Consider the following 12509-nt stretch of genomic DNA (forward strand, 5'->3'; position numbering starts at 1 on the left):
TCTCCTTGGTGCAGCTTCCATAGAAGGTGCTCAGTAAATATTGATTGCATTGAACTGACTTGCTGTAAGACTCTCATTTAGATGTTGTGGGTCTTAAGGAAATATAGCAGTCCTGAAGATGTTCACTCTCCTCAGACATGGAAATGGATTCCTCCCCTTTTCTTCCTACTACCCTCGCCTGTCCTAACTCTTCCTATTTCCTTGCTCCTTCCACCATCCCCACCAGAGTTAATATAGTTTGGGTAAACAAACTACCAAGTCATGCAAATCTCTTTACTCTGAGTTTCCTATTTAATGAAACCATAAATGATGTTATTTGGTTTTTGATCATTTTTATTTCAGTTACAGGTTTATCAAAAACAGAATAGAAAGCATTGCAGTCCAGCTTCTGTTCGGCAGCTGTTTTGGGGGACAGTTAGATTTCTATTTTGGATCTCTACAATATTGGTAAGAAATGATGTATGAACTCTGCAGTATAAATCAGGTCCCTTGAAGAGAATATCTGTGAATAGATTTGAGGGCAAAAAAATAGGGAACAGTGAAAAGAGAGACAGAGATGGGGTTAGAGTTGACCACTATTTCCATAGCCTGTGAACAGAAACAAGAAGTGGCGTAAACCATTGAACCTTATATCAAGAAACTGACAGGTACTCAGAGCAAACTTCAGGGAGGAAAAAGTTTTGAAGACTGGCAGCAGTTGTACCACAAACGTGAGTTCTACCTGGGGGCTTATGATATTTACTAGATTGACGAGGTGTTTTTGGTTTATTTTTGTTGTTTCTTTTTTAAGAACTGCTTTGAAAACAGGTGGTAATCCTGTTCTATTCAACTTTACTGGGAATTCTCAATTGTTTTGTTGTGGTGTAAAAATGACACCATGGCATCTGACTTTGTCTTACTTCATGAGGGAGAAAGAGGAGAATCACCATCAGTGTCAGCCCAAGGCTGATTCTATGAGGTGGAGGTCAGACATACTCCTTTCCAACCTTTTTACCAGTTTTGAAACCAGCTGGTTGCTTCCATGACACTGTCTGCTTCTCTGCTGGGTTTGATAACTCATTGTAATGGCCATGCAGAACTGACAGACCATACTCACAGTTATGGGGTTTATTAGGGAAGTAACAGGTTATAATTCAGGATCAGGAACACCTAAGTTTACAGTTCTTCGGTCAAGACAGCTTCTTGGCTGTGTCCATAGGCAAGCCTCTCTCAGTCCCCAACCCCTCGGCCCTTGGATCCTGCCTTCACTGTCTCTTGCCTTCTCCCGTGTTACATCTATCTCCTGGATCTAGGAGCTTCTCAGTGCAGGGACCCCAGGTCCAAAGGACACGTACTGCTCCCAGCCCTTTTTCTTGGTGGTGGTGAGGTCCCCTCTTCCTGCCTCTGGGATGGCTTATTTTAAGCCTAGTGGGATGGCAAAACTGACCAATCCCCTCATTAGGGTTCCATATACCTTGTTTGCATGGTTCCACCCCCCAGAACGGTTCCATGCACCTTATTTGCATAGTCCCACCCAATCATTGTGTGGGAGTCACAAACACTATGGCTAGAAGGGCCGTATTAAGTAATTCACTGTAAGTGGACAGTGTTTTTATAATGAATTTATTGCTGAAAATCACATTTTTGGGACCTAAATGTGAGTTAGCATATTTTCAACCTCTTGAGCATAACAGTAAATAATAAATGGCTTGAACCTGGCTCGAGGAAAGAAGACAGTGTCAATTTTTCTGATAAATCTTTGATATTGTTTTTGTGAGTGTGCATGTATCTGTGTGTGGGGCGGGGCTGTCCCTTCTGTTAAAATTTTTATTTGTTCATTGTGTTTTTGGTGTGGGTTTACCTAGTGAACTGAATGGGATATTTAAAGAGGGGATTTTAAAAGATGTTGAGGAATAATTGCTCCTCCTGCTAGTAATGCAGCTGGAATGCAATCATGCCTTTTGTGAGAAAGACTGACAGTAATGTGAACGTAAACCTGAAAAAAAATTGTTTCTGAAAATTCTTTGCAAATAAATCGACCGAGCATTGGCCCTTGCATAGGAAAGGGTATTTATTGTGACATTGTATAGTCTGATAACTCATTTCTGCAACTCTGCTTTGGGAATATTGAGATAATGTATAATAAAACAGTTTCTCACTTTTCAGGAGAGTAGCATGATTTCTTCTCACCTTATCAGTTACCTTATATAGGTTTTTATTATCAAAACAAAGGTAAGCAACCTTTGAAACATAGGTACAGTTGATCCAGAGACCATGCTCTGCCCTCATCCTCCAGTTTCGTCTTTAGCTTCATCCCTTCACATATCCCATAGTCCAGCCAAGCTGGACTAATGCTTATCATGTATTTTCACCCCTACCCCCCGCCATTAGTGTTTGTTTCCTTAGGCAGCAGTGTCTCCCTCCCATCCCTTCTTCACCCTCCTGATTTCTACTCATCCTTCACGGCTTAGCTGCAATACACACCCCACTCCAGTTTTGATGAGGCGTCTGCAGATCTCTGCAGGCATAATTAATTAAACTTTTTTCTTAAACCGCACAGTACTTAAAGCACTTAGTTCGTTCTGCCCTGCATTATAGTCAGTTGTGCTCATCTGATTTTCCCGCTTGGATTCTCAGTACTTTGTGGTCCAGAACTATTTTTTCTTCACCTCGGATTGCCTCTGCCCTGGCACAGTAGGTGCATAATAAATGTTTGTTGAATAGAAGAATAAATAAATGGATAATAAAGGACAGAATATATAGAGTTCCTTAATGGTGTGTTCTTTTCAGGTCTTACCTTCTCAACTGATTCTTTTCAGCTTAATTAGGGGCAGGGGAGCTGAAGCATTCTTATCCACTTTTTGCAGTATGAGCCTTGAATAATTGAAGGTTTTAAAAGTTAACCAAAATAACCTTTATATGTGTTGTATTTTCTAGTAAAAGCAAGCAGTAGTCATAAGTCATACTTTGCTAAATTGTGTTATTTCAGATGTGCTTTCACATCAGGATTCCTAAGGGACATAATTAACATAATTTAATGAAACATAAATTCTGTAAGGACAGCCTGACATATAAGTATTTCCTTGGCTAGTCTTAAAGTGTGGTATTGATTTAGGGTGATTGTTTATGTGTGGGGTAGGCAGCATTTTTCTCATAGAGACTGAACTTTTCTAAACGGGATTCTCAGAGTATTAGATCGTATTTGTTTTAGATTCATAAGTACTGCTTTGTGACTGCAAAAATTAGTGTTAGTACTAAGTTTAATCATGAAAATTTAGAAGATTAATTTAAAAATCAATTATAAAAATGCCTGTTTGTAAAATACAACTCCTGGGCAAAATAGAAAATTAACCTTTTGGAAAATAAACCAAAATAAATAAATAAATAACAGTTTTTGATATTGGGAAACATGCAGACCCTTTCCTACCACAGCTCTTCCATTACCATTTATTTCAAAAGTGGTGGATACAGTGCTTTGGAGCATGAGTTGCCATGAGTAAGATCATCATCCATTGATCTGCTAGTGCTTGGCAGTCTGTTAAGAGAAGCCTTGCGGGGTACATAGCAAAGTTTGTTGAATACTGTTGAATGTTCAAATACTGAATGGATAACCCTGCACAGTGGTTGCCATTCATCCATTATTTACTTGTAAACGTAGAATCTGAAGTCTTTGAGTGTGAACAGGGACTTTTTATAAATCTAGACAGTCCATGCAGGAACTGTGACATTGTCCCAGTATTTCTGGATTTTTAGGGCATCAGGAGTCTTTGAGTGGTGCAGACGGTTAAGTACTTGACTACTAGCTGGAAGGCTGGTGCTTTGAACCCACCCAGAGGTGCCTTGGAAGACAAGCCTGGCGATCTGCTTCCAAAAGATCACATCCTTGAAAACCCTGTAGAACACAGTTCTGCTCTGACACACAGGGCAGACAACGATAGTGGATGAATAGAATGGTAATTGTGTCCCCCCAAAATATGTGTCAACTTGGTTAGTCCGTGATTCCCAGTATTGTGTGGTGTCCTCCATTTTGTGATTGATTTAATTTTCCTATGTGTTGTCAATCCTAATCTCTGCCTGTGTTAATGAGGCAAGATTCGATTATTTTAAAGAGGAATAGGGTGGGATGTAACACCCTTACTCAGATCACATCCCTGATCCAATGTAAAGGGAGTTTCCCTGAGGTGTGGCCTGCATCAGCTTTTATCTTACAAGAGATGAAAGGGAAGTGAGCAGAGAGTGGGGGGACCTCATACCACGGAGAAAACAGCACCAGGAGCAGAGCGTGTCCTTTGGAGTCTGGGTTCCTGTGAGGAGAAGCCTCTAAACGAAGGGAAGATTGATGACAAACACCTTCCTCCAGAGCTGAGAGAGAGAGAAAGCCTTCCCCTGGAGCTGATGCTTTAAATTAGGACTGTTAGCCTACTAGACTGTGAGAGAATAAATTTTTCTTTGTTAAAGCCGTCCACTTTGTGGTATTTCTGTTGTAGTAATACTAGATGACTAAGACAGATGATAATGGAGATTCTGGCTGCTGTGTGAGCCTTTGCTTCTGCTTCTGCTGCAGCCACCTTCACGAGCTCCAGGAACTGATTCCTGAAAATGTTTTAGCTGGGAATTCAGCTTCTGTTTCCACCACTCTGGTTAGGTTGATCTACTGTGAGATGTAGATACTGCTTACCGCGCTTTTGATCTTTCATAATTAAGTGCAAGCAAGTCTATTAGGTTTTAATCACCTGTGTTTCCCTTGCCTTTAGAATGGGTACAAAACCCTTTTTCATAAGTCCTGAGATCTCAGTGGAGGAGTTTTGGTGGTTTATGCCAAGTCTGAAGGTTTGCACACAAGATCCTTAAACGTTATGTGAAAAACAAGGAACCTACACATGAAACAGATACGGATTCTTTCCTCAGTTGGCTCCTGAGGGTCAAATAAATACCAAAGGCAATAAATACCAGAAGAATTCAGAGAAGGAACACCATTAGAAATTGCCATGCTGAGAGGAGGTGGGATTCAGCTCAGCTCTTAGCAGGGTTAAGGGCTTAGCAGACAGATTTGAAATGGGAAGAAAGCATAAACACAGGGGAATTTGAAAGGTGTTTGAGGGCAAGAAAGCACTCTGATAAGGCTGCAGAGAGTATTCCATGTGAACTGTGGTCCTTGATTTGACCTCATTAGAGTTTTAGACATCATATTAAAATCTTGTAATATAGGAATGTTTACTAACTCTGTGTCATAAACTAGTGTTCTGCAGAACATTGTTTCCTAGGATTTTAATAGATGTTCCAGAAAAACAAATTCTCTGTTCTTATGAATTTGATGAACTCTGGCTAAGCCATACCAAGTTAAATGGATTCTTTTGCTACAAACTTTTGGGACCTTTACTTTGCTAGCGGGCATTAGGACGATCTGAGCATGGGAAAGAGTGTGATCACACACGTCTTTTATTCCACAGCATTCCTGATTACTTCTCCCAAAATAGTAGTCCACAGAATATAATTTGGGAAACACTACATTAAAGAATTAGATTGGGAATAGATTATATTGAAAGTTATATGAAACCTTAGTACTTCCTAGCCTATTTCCTCAGGCATAACTAGTCTTGCTACTCTGCCTCTAGCATATTGGACCATTCCTAAATGCTACATTCATCAGCCTCTTTTTGCAGCCAGGTGTGTGCACGTGACCAAGTTCTGGAAGTGACAAGTACAACTTCTAGTTCATATCCTCAATAAGGAAGCTGATTTCTCTCTTCTTCCTTTTTCTCCCTCCCATGGTCTGGAGTGCAGACATGGAAGGGGGTGAGCCAGCTTGGACCCTGTGGAGGCACACAACCTTCTAAGGCATAGTGGAGTAGCCAGATAGAAGGGACTTGGATCCCTGGATGACCTGAAGGTCATCTTATTTGCCCTCAGCTGCTTACCTACTCGAAAAATAAACGTCTCTTACCTCAGTTCTGTTGTATTTTTGCATCTCTGTTACAACAGCTTGGCCTGTGCCTATCTTCTACATTGGCTGGCCAGCGCACCCTTAAGTCTCTGAATGCAGAAGGTTGAAGCAGATGAGTGGTGTCTTAGTCCTCTAGTGCTGCTACAACAGAAATACCACAAGTGAATGGCTTTAACAAAGAGAAATTTATTTCCTCACAGTGAAAGTGGGCTAAAAGTCCAAATTCAGGGCATCAGCTCCAGGGGAAGCCTTTTTCTCTCTGTCGGCCTTCTTCTCTTCGGTGTTCCCCCAGACTAGGAGCTTCTCTGCGCAGGGACCCGGGTCCAAAGGATGCGCTCTCCTCCCGGCACTGCTTTCTTGATGGTATGAGGTCCCCCTGTCTCTCTGCTCATTTCTGTCTTTTATATTTCAAGAGTTTGTTTCAGGACACAATCCAGTCTTGTAGATCCAGTCCTGCCTTACTAACACAACTGCCATCCATCCTCCCTCATTAACATCATAGAGGCAGGTTTACAACATACAGGAAAATCACACAGTACCAGGAATCATGGCCTAGCCAAACTGATACACACATTTTTTGGGGGACATAAGTCAAACCATGACAAGCGGAAACACTATGAGATGGAGGCTATTGCAGTCTCTCAGAAAACAGTATGACAGAAGCCCCAAGTGTGGGTTACCCATGGTTGAAACCTGAAATAAAAGAGCAGCCCATACATGGATGTAATGTGTTTTAAAGAACATAACGTTTTATCCCATGCTATCTTTGCCTGAAACCTACCCATTCTATTCCTGCTTACAAGTCTAGCTTTGATATCACTGCCTCCGTAAATAAAGCCTTTCCTGATTACCTAGATGGAAATCATCTTTCCATCCTATGTCTGTGTCTTAGGCTGGGTTCTCTAGAGAAGCAAAACCAGTAAAGCGTATAAATACATAGAGAGATATTTACATCAAGGAAATGGCTCATGCTGTTTTTAGAAGTTGTAATGTCCCAAGTCTGTGGGGCAGGAAAGAGGCTTCTCCTAATTCCTGTAACCGCAGGGGCTGGTAGACCCAGGATTGGCAGGTCAGAGAGCCAGGGCTGTTGTTCACAGGCTGTGAAGATTGATGAATCTCAAGATCAGCAGGCAAGACGGCAGGTAAGCTGCTAGCTCAGATCCTAAGAACCAGAGGTCAGATGAACAGGAGCCAGCTGCAGGATCCAGAACAAGCAAAAGCTCTGGCAAGGAGAGCAGGCAGGACTAGGCAGCAAAGGTCGAAGAGATGAAGGCTGAGGGGGTGGTGAGCTGCTGCAAGCCCCACGTTTGCCAGTACCACTCACAGCATATCCCATCATGGGGGTGATCGCGTATCAAATCTCAGCAGGGAAGTGATCATGACATTGTATGACTGCCAAAACACTGAGAATCATGGCCCAGCCAAACTGACACACAAGCTTAACTAGCTTAGTATGCTTGTAGTGGTTTTGTTTTTGTGTTTTGTTTTATTACCCATTTGATACTTAAATACTCCCTTATATTAGAGTTCTTTGCATGCCTGCCTTCCCCCCATTGCATATTGTCTTTCTCTGTACATTGTAACTTCTGAGGAGCGGGTACCTATCTCTCATATCTTTGGGTATATGCATTTTTGTAGCACTCATTCTGCTAGTACAGGTGCACATTAATAGTCCTAAATGAATAAGGGAGAAGAAAATAGTTGCCATTGTCTTTATGAGAAATGATGTTGGACTATACCAGGGCTTGGTAAACTTTTCCTGTAAAGACCCAAACAGTAAACATTTTAGACTTCGCAGCCATACAATCTCTGCCATAACTACTCAGCTCTGTCATGGTAGAGCAAAAGCAACTATAAGCAATACATAAACAAGAGTTATGTGTTCCAATAAACTTTCCTTATGACAATGGCTGCAGCCCGGATTTAGCCTGTAGGTCATAGTTTGCCAACCCCTGCTTTGTAAACTCTGTACCAAGATTATGTGCTAGAAGATGAGTCTGGATCTAGCAATCTAGTGTATATACAGTGGGATGAAGTAAATGAGTGCGTTAACAAGGACAGCTACGAAGTCATGGTTACTGTATATGGAGCTGGATTAACAGAAACTAGCACAATGGGGGAAGAAAAAGGGAGAGTGTGAGGATGTGTAGAGATTTCAGCATCTTTCCATGGTTAGGCCATGAAGCCACAGTGCTCACCAATTGTGAGAGAAGGAAGAGAATGGGAAGGCTGGGAGTGAGTTGCTCTCCAAAGGCAGGGAAGAAGCAGTCATGTGGTGAGTTTCATTTCCTTCGGAGGAAGTGATATGATGGGTGAAGAGGAGAAGGCGTGGGTAAGGAAAGTTCAAGAGGCAACACGTTGGCATGGGGATTTATTCCAGTAGGCTTACCTCTCTGGAATTTACCGTTAAACTGTGGGTATTGTCTTTCATCTAAACTCAGCATTAGAACTTACAGTCAGTTGTGTATGTTTTCTCTCCCTTTTCTTTCTTCAAACCTTTTTTAAAAATGAATTCTGTATGTCTCTTTATTGTTTAGGCTATGTTGCTGAAACAAAAGACCTCACAATAATTAAATTTCTGTGTTCTTTAAACCAGTTTTTTCTCTCTCAGGTAACAGTTCTGAGGTGAACTTTTCAGGTCAGCAGTGGCTCTGTCCTGCACAGTCATTCAGGAACCTAAGTTGCCAGCTCCTCTGCCATCTTCAGCATGTGGTTTCTAAAGTCAGAAGAGCATAGAAATGTTTTAGGCTCGTAAGGTATAACGGGCTAGGCTTGGAGATGTTACCACTTGTGCCCATATTCCACTGACTGTTTCATTGAATATGTCACATGGCCACATTTAGCTGCAAGGAGGGCTGAGAGATGTAGTCCTGGCTGGGAGCTATATCCCAGCTAAACCTTGTTTACTATGGAAGAGGGGAGAATGGATTTTAGCGGACATTTAACTGTTTCTGCCAGAGTCTCCTTGGCTAGAAACAGGATAGTTTTTCTTTCTGGAGGCTTTTAATTTCCCAGGCATTATTGAGGCCTGACTTGTAAGTGTTCCTCAGAATAGATATTTACAGGAAAACTTTATTTTTCCCCAGGAAACTTTAAAAAAAGGAGATAGTAGAAATTCAGCATTTTAAATTTGGACTGGAACACGGAAACATTTGACACCTCCTTTGTTTCGTTATAAGTTGCCCTCTGGGCTGTAACTTAATAGGAAAGAGGATAGACTGACTTGTACACTCTTAGCTACGGAAGAGCGAGAAATAAATTCTAATGGTCAATTAGAATTTGAGGCCAGAATTCAAGTTTATGTAATGACACTTGATAAGGAAGAACGGAAGTATGGCAGAGAGAAGATGCTGACAAGGTTTTAGGGAAGGACTTCCTTTAGAGGAATTATGGTGATTAATAGATAATTGGGCAATAGTAAAATTTATAAAAGTATCATTCATGTATATGAATTTATTTGCATTTTTTAGACTTTCCTGTGATAAATGGTCTAAGAACGAAATCTTAAGTAACTTTTAGGATGGTTCAAAGGTACTGTGTCTTTACATATTGTCGTGGATTGAATTGTGTCCCCCAAAAATATGTGTCAACTTGGTTAGGCCATGATTCCCAGTATTGTGTGGTTGTCCTCCATTTTGTATGTGGTATAAATCATTATCTCTGCCTGTGATTAAACAGGATTAGGGTGGGATGTAACACCCTTGCTCAGGTCACATCCCTGATCCAATGTAAAGGGAATTTCCCTGGGGTGTGGACTGTACCACCTTTTATCTTACGAGAGGGAAAAGGAAAGGGAAGCATGCAGACAGTAGGGGACCTCATACCACCGAGAAAGCAGCACTGGGAGCAGAGCGCATCAATTGGACTTGGGGTCCCTGCATGGAGAAGCTCCTAGTCCAGGGGAAGATTGATGAGAAGGACCTTCCTCCAGAGTCAAAGCCTTCCTCCAGAGAGAGAAAGCCTTCTCCTGGAGCTGACATCCTCAGTTTGGACTTTTAGCCTACTTTACTGTGAGGAAGTAAACTTCTGTTTGTTAAAGCGATCTACTTGTGGTATTTCTGTTATAGCAGCACTAGATGACTAAGACACATATATACTCTATTTTTGTGTCTGTTGATCTATTTGTCTAATCTACCTATTTACCAGTTTATCAAATCTCTCTAATCTATGACTAATCCACTGTAGTTCAGGGGAGTATTCAGAAAGATTTATTAACATAGCCTTGAGTAATGTTTCCTCACAACATTATTCACTTTACATCTTTTTGGCTTATATACAGGTTCTTTTTTTCCTCCTCTAAATTTTATTTATTTTGTTGTTGTTGTTGAGAATATACACAGCAAAACATGTGCCAATTCAACAGTTTTCACATGTACAATTTAGTGACGTTGATTACATTCTTTGAATTGTACAGCTATTCCCACCCTCTTTTTCTGAGTTGTTCCTCCCTCAGTAACATAAACTCACTGCTCCCTAAGGTTCCTGTCTAATCTTTTGAGTTGCTGTTGTCAGTTTGATCTATATAAATAGTTCCTAAAAGAGCATAATGCCCAAGGCAGGCCTTTTTTTACTAGTTAAGCTACACTGTTGTTTGGTTTTAAGATGACTTCAGGGGATATTTTTGGTTTAAGGTTCAAAGATTATCTCAGGACAATAGTTTCAGGGGCTCATCCAGCCTCCATGGCTCCAGAAAGTCTGGAGTCCATGATGATTTTAAATTCTGTTCTGTATTTTCCCCCTTTTGATCAGAATTCTTCTATGGAATCTTTGATCAAAATGTTCAGCAATAGTAGCTGGCTACCACCCAGTTCTTCTGGTCTCATGGCAAAGGAGGCAGTTGTTCATGGAAGCAATTAGCCACGCATTCTGTTTCCTCCTCTCATTCCTCACTTTCCTTCTGACCGTGTTACCCCAGATGAATAGAGACCAATTATTGGGCCTTTGATGACTGCTTGCAAACTTCTAAGAAAATTTTTAAGACCCCAGGAACTACAAAACGAACTAGAAGGTAGAACAGAGGCACTAAACACGATATTAGGCCAGTTAACTGAGATGACCTGTGAAATCACGACCCTGAACCTCCAAACCAGGGACCAAATCCCATGAGGTGTTTGGTTGTACATAAGCAGTGTCAGCAGCTAGTCTTTTTTCTTTCTTTTATTTTGTGTGTTGTTGTTATAAATATATTCACACAACTTTTGCCAATTCAGCTTTTTACAGGTATATAACTTACTGACAGCAATTACGGTAATCAGCTGTGCAACCCTACCCTTAATCAATGTGATTTTTTTCATTACTGTTAACCTCCCTTCTACCCCCCACTCCTGCCCGTGGTAACCACTAATAAACTTTGGTCTCTGTACATTTGTCTTTTCTTGTCTTTTTATGTAAGTGAGGTCATACAATATTTGTACTTTTGTGATTGATTGATTTCACTCAGCGTAATGTCTTCCAATTCCATCCATACTGTAGCATGTATCAAGACTTCATTTCTCCTAATGGCTGAGTAGTATTCCATTGTAGGTATATACCACATTTTGTTTATCCATTCATCTGTTGATGGGTATTCAGGCTGTTTCCACCTTTTGGCTATTGTGAATAGTGCTGCAGTGAACATTGGTGTACAAATCTCTTTTTGAGTCTCTGCTTTCAAGACTTTTGGGTATATACCTAGGACTGGAATAGCTGGGTCATAATGGTAGTTGTATTTTTAGTTTTTTGAGGAGTCACCACACTGTTTTCCATGGCAGCTGTACCATTTTGCATTCCCACAAATGATAAGGTTTCAATTTCCCCACATCCTTGCCAACATTTATTATTTTCTGTTGTTTTTTTTTTTTGTTAAATCTTAGCCAACCTAACCTGTTGCCATCAAGTTGATTCTGACTTGTAATGACCCTCTAGGACAGAGAACTGCCCCATAGGGTATCCAAGGCTGTAATCTTTACAATAGGAGACTGCCACATCTTTCTCCTGCGGAGCAGCTGGTTGGTTTGATCCACCGACCTATCGGTTAGAAGCCAAGTGCACCACCAGCGTTCCTTTTACCCGTCCTAGTTGGAGTGAAATGGTATCTCATTGTGGTTTTGATTTGCATCTCTGATGGCTAATGACACTGAGCATCTTTTCATGTCTCTGGTGGCAATTCGAATGTCCTCTTTGGTGAATGTCTCTTCAAGTCCGTTGCCCATTTTATGATTATTTGTATTTTTGTTGTTAAGTTGTTGAAGTTTTGTTTATATTTTGGTTATTAGATTCTTATCAGATAATTGGTTTGCAGAGATATTCTCCCAGTTGGTAGTTTGTCTTTTCACTTTTTTGGTAAAGTCTTTTGATGCACGAAAGTTTTTAACTTTTATGAAGTTCCATGTATTTATTTTGTCTTTTGCTGTTTGTGCTTTTGTTATTATGTTAGATAATCCATTGTTAAAAGCTAGGCCTGACAGCATTGCTCTTGCATTTTCTTCTAAGAATTTTATGGTTTTAGTTTGCATACTTAGGTCCTCAGTCCATTGTCAGTTTGTTTTTGGTGTGAGGCATGAGTCCTGTTCCATTTTTCTGCATGTGGAAATCTAATTTTCCCAGC

General features: G+C 40.8%; 1 protein-coding gene across 2 annotated transcripts in view; it reads left to right on the forward strand.

Moving 5' to 3' along the window:
- Window positions 1–12509, forward strand: part of MCUB (mitochondrial calcium uniporter dominant negative subunit beta) — a 101459-nt gene that overhangs the window by 6915 nt on the left and 82035 nt on the right. The window contains exon 1 of one of the 2 annotated variants that reach the window (XM_023734799.1): window positions 429–447. The exons of the other annotated variant lie outside the window; for it this stretch is intronic. The gene's annotated coding sequence lies outside the window, so the exon portion shown is untranslated. Of the gene's footprint in view, window positions 1–428; window positions 448–12509 lie in introns of those variants that run through there. 2 annotated transcript variants of the gene reach the window in all.

The sequence above is a fragment of the Trichechus manatus genome, unplaced genomic scaffold (assembly GCF_000243295.1).
Source record: "Trichechus manatus latirostris isolate Lorelei unplaced genomic scaffold, TriManLat1.0 scaffold00071, whole genome shotgun sequence".
NCBI classification, from domain to species: Eukaryota; Metazoa; Chordata; class Mammalia; order Sirenia; family Trichechidae; genus Trichechus; species Trichechus manatus.